This window comes from Populus alba, chromosome 4 (genome assembly GCF_005239225.2).
Source record: "Populus alba chromosome 4, ASM523922v2, whole genome shotgun sequence".
In the NCBI taxonomy this organism is placed as follows: Eukaryota; Viridiplantae; Streptophyta; class Magnoliopsida; order Malpighiales; family Salicaceae; genus Populus; species Populus alba.
Window position 1 is genome coordinate 502,483 of NC_133287.1, and position 7,103 is coordinate 509,585.

The following is a 7,103-nucleotide window of genomic DNA, read 5'->3' on the forward strand; positions in this document are numbered from 1 at the left end:
TAATATGAGTTGGGAAAATAATTTCAACTCGAATTCCGAGTTGAGTTTAATAAATGAAGGTTGAAAAGGGAAATAATTGATCTCAAACAAGATACTTTAAGGATTAATATTCCAACAATGAATTTGGTGGTAGATTATTGATAGATAACTATTACAATGCGAGAAGATATTACATTAAGAGCAACGTTATGCAATTAATAAGCAGGGGCCTGATTTGAGTGACAAAAATATTTATTTTTCTCTTTTAATTTGAGATTGGAGGAAGGTTTTAATTTTAAATCCGAATAAATAAATATTAATATATTCTCAATCAAAGGTGTACTGGAGAGTGAATGGAACAGGGTCCTTTTGCTTGTACCTGCGTACAGAAACCATGTCTTATTGTACATAGCAAAGTGTCAGCGCAGTGGAAGAAAAAGGATGCAGAAGAATCGACTGTACAGGATTAAAATATTCATTCCTGGCAGGTTGTAGCATCGGTGCTTTTACGGCGTATTTGAAAGTCTGAATTGTTTTTTTAAATATTTAGTATTTAAAAATATATTAAAATAATATATTTTTTTATTTTTTAAAAATTATTTTTGATATTAATGTATCAAAATAATCTAAAAATATTAATTTAAAAAAGATAAAAAAATTTTCAATTTTTTTTCAAAATTATTTTTGAAACACAAAAACAAACAGAACCTTTAAAATTAAAGATTAATGTTAAGTTCACCGTAAATTATTAACCATTTACTAAAACTCTAAAAGCCATAGTAATAATTCATTAAGAATAAATAAAATCATATGAGGTTAGTATTTAAAATATTATTAGAAATAATATAATGTATTTATTTATAATATAAGGATAAGAAAAATTATAAGAAATTTTATCTAAAATATTATTTGAAATGACGCAATAGTAAGAAAATTCAAGTTTATCCGGAAAAAAAAAGTCTCAGTGATAATTGAGGACATTTTATCTTCCCAGACCGAGTTTTTAACCTAGAAAACTAGAGTTTGTTCATCGTAGCAAACTCATCATAATCGGCAGATAGAAATAAAAACATCATCAAATCATAGCAAACAAAGAAAAAAGTAATGCAACTTGCCTCAGATATGGCATACTATGAGTGTTAATATCTTCCATTTATGCAATGAGTTCCTTGTCTAGAATCTCTAAAAGACTAGTTAGGGTTTTTAGTAATCATAATATTAGATGGCAACTCCTAAACCAATAAAAGACCTCATGAACACACCCAGAAAAGGTCGTTGCGTTCCTGTGAAGAGGGTAAGACATCATTGTAGCTTAATACATAAGTTACTGTAGATTGTTACAGTGAAATTATCATGTTACCCTTGGGTGAAAAAAGATGAAGTCTTAAGGGTAGGTGTGTTTTGGTCTTTTTCACCAGCCTATTAGTTATTAGAAGATTCTACAGAAATGTTTATATCTTTTTAAAATTTTCAGCAAGGTAAAAATACTCTTTTACCTCTAAAGTCGATAAAATTTATAATTGTTGACCAAGAGCTTTCTTAACTTTTCATAGGTTTCTTAATAATAAAATTACTCATTTGCCTTCAAGGTCAAAAAAATATTAGGCTTCTGGACTAGGGTTTTTCTTGGTTTTCAAATATCCATATACAATTAAAGTACATTTTTAACATTAAAAAACAAAAAATAAGCTTTGGATTTGGGGTTATTTTTCTACTTTCAGATGAGTATTTTGTGCACTTGCTATAGTCACATGGGGTATTTACGTATTTTTCACTTGCTATAGTTTGTGTCATTTAAACGATGCATATGACGCCACCTAGTAACCAAAACTAACCTTCCTCCATCTTTAGATGCGTCATTGTATCCTCTTTCATGTGGAGTGATGCATGGTAGTTTACGATAGTTGGATTGTCATCGATGATCGTTTGATTTTTTAGCCTTATTTTTCTTCTCTTAATAGATAATGTACAACATTATCCTCTTTGTTTCTTACTTTTCAATTTCAATCCCTATCCTCTTAATTTCTTATTTTGTTCTTTTTGCATTTATAAAAGTTTTTTTTCTTTTCAATTTAGTCATTCAATTATAATTTTTCATATTTTTTTTTTAAAAAACAATTTTAGTCCTCATTCTTTTAATTTCTTATTTCATTCTTACTCTTTTTATAGAAGTTTTTTTTTTCAATTTAATTCTTCAATTGCAATTTCTCATATGTTTTGTTTTTTTATTTCGGTTCTTAATTTTAAATTTTTTTTTCTTGGCACTTTTGTTGAAGTTTTTTTTGCTTTCAATTTCATCTCTCGATCAATTTTTTTGTTGTTTTATTTTTTTTTCAGTTTGACCCTCATTTTTTTTTTTTCCCTTTTATTTAAGTTATTTTTCAATTCAATTTAACCCTCCGATTCAAATTTTGTATCCCTCTAATTAATTTTTTTTCACCTTATTTGTTTTAGATCTTTTTATGTAATTGATTTTTTTTCTAGTTTCATTTTTCCACATTTAATTTGTTGGAGATTTGATTTCGTATGATCTTATTGTTATACATTAGTTTTTTTTATTGGTTTTGTGATTATCTTCAAATTTTTTCTATGGATTTACCTTGGTTTCATGATTTAGATCACGAGTTTTGCATGCCTTTTTTTAAATATAAGTTTTTTTCTAGTTGTTCTATTTCTGTTTGATTTTTCAAGATATTATTCTAATTTATTTATAATTTTTTTAAACAAATGAAGTTTATTTTTTTAAAATAAAATATTTTTATTTTTAAATTATATTGTTGATGTGTTTGGCCTTGCGTGATATTTTTTATGGTGTGAGGTTACTCAATGAGTTTCATTTGTATTTATCTTTTAAGTCATGAGTTTTTTTATGGTATAAATGTATTTTTTATTGATTTAAATAAATAAATTCAATAAAAACAATCGGGTGAATATCTCATTTTATGTTATTGAATATTTTGATCTGTATTTATCTCTCGATTTTTTTATTTTTCTCTTGGTTATTGCTAGTGATTTTTTTATTTATATAAATAGTTATCGATTTATTTAATTATATACTTTATAGACTTTTTATTTTATATTTTAATTTTTTTAAATGTTAAAAAATCTTGTATAAACAGTATTTTTTTAAAAAGAAAATAATTTATAACCAGAGAAGAGCGCGGGTTAAAAGCAAAGTCTTTGCAATACTTTTTTTTTTTTTTTTTTTCAATACTTGTTGCGAAGGGTAGAAGAGGATAGTTGCAGATCGGCTGACCAGCTCCTAGCTAGGCATGGCCCATAGCAGACAGAAAGTGAGGCTAGCAACAGAGAATTTGTGAGAATGACTATAATATTTTCACATGTGAGCTGATGCTGCGAAATTACCTTTTTTTGACTTGCCTTGCTTCGTGGCTTTTTAGGAGTGAAATGAGATGTTCAATTCTTTGTCTTGTTCCTTTGCACAGCTGCCTTTCATGAATGATTATCCATCTTACTTTATTTCCATGCATTCTTGGAATCGAATAGTGGTGGTGGTGGGGGAGCTGGTGGAGATGGTGGTTGCTGGCTGGCTGGCTGGCTGGAAGAACTGCATGCATTATTAAAAATAAACTTGTGGGTGGTGGTGGAAAAGAGCTCTGACATCTTGGTATATAAAGTTGCTAATCATAAACTTCGAAGGAGGACTGGTGAGGCATGGAAACGTAAAGTGGACTGTATTATTCTCACAAATATTTGAAGAAATTAAAGAAAGCACATATATCTATGATTTGCGCTATTCAAACAGTACTGTAATTTATCTAGGAATTATTAATTGTGTTCTTCCCCGCAACATCTATGATCGCAATCTAATGAGTTATGCTTTTTCTTTGATTGTGCTTGTTTATTTTCCATAATAATTAATACATTAGGAAGCATTATTTCGATCTCTTGAAGGTGCTTAATGTTGATTCGGGACAGTCTTATTAATATTCCAGAATCAAAGATTGCTTGCTAATATTGAAAATCATATTCTTTTTTTCCTTGAATATAAAGGCAAAAATGTGCTTGTGATCTGCCTTAGATTCCTTCTCTAGCTAATAATAATAATAATACAGTCGCAAATAAGAGATAATTAATCTCACTAGTTGACCTTATTTCTTAATATATAGACAGATCCATGCATATACAAGACCCTTGTTTATCCTATAATAACTCTAGCTAGGGTATCAACCATATAATTGATTAATTAGCATATATATATATATATATATATATATATATATATATATATTCTTGGTACGTACACAAGCTGATAATTTCCAATAACAAATCTAAAACTCGAATAATTAAACTTTACACAGGAGATAGAGTTGCTGATCAGAGGTGTCTTGGCAAGTCTCTCAGGTAGCAAGTAGCGTGTAAATCCTAGAATTAGTCAAGGTGGAGCTAGCTACGTCGGCAAGCGACCACGAGAAAGGGTCCATTGTAGCAGGTCTCTAGTCTCATCATTTGATTTAGTAGTTGTAATTATTTGTCACCCACCATTGCCTTCTAGGCCCCATTAATATCTTTATTATATATATTTGTAGCAGGTCATGGAGGTAGACGACGCATTCCTGAAGTGATTGGCTCTGCCTAGCCCCTCCTTTCTGCATCAAATTTGGCATCCTCTTATTCTTTTTCAATGATAGACAACATGGGAGTTAATTAAATTGATATTACAATATTATAATAATTAAATTGCTTCTGTATATCTATTAATTCAAAGGACCACATTGATACGTGACTTGTGCATTCTTTGAACGATGTTGTGGACATTATTCTCAGCTCGATATCTATCTAATTAATAAATTAAATAGTGCTGGGTATTTCTCAAAATTCCCTGTTGTTTTTATTTATTTTTAAAATAATAATCTCTGTAACTTCCAAAAAAGAGAATGATACAATTTACTTCACAACTAGTAGTGATTATAAATTATTAAACAGGTTCCTTAAATGAAATTAAATTAAGCCTGCTGTCGGTGACTAATTTCTATCGAGATCTTCCACCGCCCATTTCAAAACAGTGTAGAAACTCAATGTTTTCAACTCTTTGGACGGTGACCAAGAAATTTCTTTTTTTTTTTTTTTTTTTCATGAAAATGACAATATCAAAATAATTCATATCATGCACATTTAATTTGATCTCCTATTGTAATCTTTTTTATTCGAAGTGGGGTGATGATTGACACACTACCACTAGCTCAGTAATGATCACTTTGGACAATATTATGCAGGGAGAAAGAGTTGCTAGCAAGGCTGGCTGGAGGTGAAAGAAACCATGTTTATAATTAATAAACTACAAAAAAGGGCATAATTAAAGTGACAAAAAACTTTATATTATTCAACCCTTTTTTAATGCAACGAGGAGGAGGCAAAAGAATCCTACCAGTTGGCAAAAAATCTGTCACTTTCTTGAGTTTCAAGTAAGATATCCATTAACGGTATATATTAGAACTCGAACACCATATATACACTCTACCTGGGCTAGAAAAGAGTAGTCTACGAATAGTTTCTCGTGAATTAATATATAATAATACAATTAATTAAGCACAGATTGATTGTTTAACCATGAATCTTCCATCGAAATTATCAAGAAGAGGAAATGAGAAAGGAGCTCGTTGATCAACATATTGCTTCGTGGCTCAGCAAGTTTAATTTAATAAATTTAAAAGAAAAACGAGCCGCTATAAAAGTTATGCACTCATATTAATGCCATGCATGGATGAGCAGTCGAGTAATTAATTCTAGTAGAGATAATTAATAACAATTTAATTAACTACGTGTAGTTATTGGTTAAACATGCAATACATATGTTTTGTCCGCTATGTATTTTTTTTTATTATTGAATAATCTTTGAATCTACTATTTCTTATGCAATGGCCATTGACCGCTTTGTTAGTGTTTATTTTTTGTATTATTATTTATTTTTTAAAATGTTTTTTATTGGAAAAATATTAAATTCATATTTTTAAAAATATTTTTTTATGATTTTGATAGGAAAAAATTGACAGGACACGTGTGGCCCATGTACTTGGCATCGGATCTATAAGATTTTCGAACATTAAATTCACACAGATTCAGAAATGGCCGCAACCTAGCCCTAGAGAGATTATTGGCCCATGTTTAAATTCAGATGTCATGTGTCTTGATCTTACTAAATGAATTGGCCCAGCAGCACAGCACACAATCAGTTCCTAATCAACAAGCAATAAAGCTGCCGAACAAGGTTTTAGGTTCTTGAATATGTTAATATATAAACAGTATAACAACACAGAGAATTTTATGGTGCTCAGGATAAGCTTCACGTATTTTGAATTCAGTAAAGAAAATACCAGAGATCAGAATAGTAAAGGAAGTGTCAACGATCCAGTGTTCATCTTCCATCCTGGCAGTCAGCAGCAATCTCAAAGACACTGCAGGTTCAGTTCATATTTCAAATTCTTCAGAGAAGTTATAAGACATGATCAAGAAAGATGGTGTTTGTTTAGGAGCAGTTTACAAGACAATCACAAGAAGTGTCTTTAAGAGATGAGATTCATGGAAAAATCATTAACAACAGAACAGCACAACAACTCTCAGAACACTTTTCTCCTAAGATTATGTCTTCGTCTTAGAATTATTTTTGTTAGTGTTGCAATTAGTCTGACTTAAGAACTCAGAACACGCAAGCCAGAGATAATCTCCTCCAAGACGGAGGGCTGTCTTGATTGCGGAAACATGGCAAGGCACTGTACTCCCATTAATAAGCAAAAGCACTGCTCAAGAGGAAAATACGATACGCGGTTTGGTGCTCATCATCTGCTGCTGCATCATCGCCATAGCAGCTGCTGGATACTGCATAGCTGCCATCCATTGTTGTTGTTTTCAAGGTCCCCCAGAAATACTCGTCTTCGGTTATTAACCTCAAGGGTTTGGTATCAGCTGGGACATGTAGGTTTGCTCCCTCCAGATCTCAAGTTTAAACTTTAAAATCATCTTTAAATAATTTTGAAAAATTTAATACGAGGGGAAATAATGTAATGAGGCCTAAATTGACGAATAAAAAAAGTATAAGGATCAAAAGTAATCCTTTCCATTTTCGGACACTGAAGATGCAAATACGAGTAAAACTAGCCATTTAA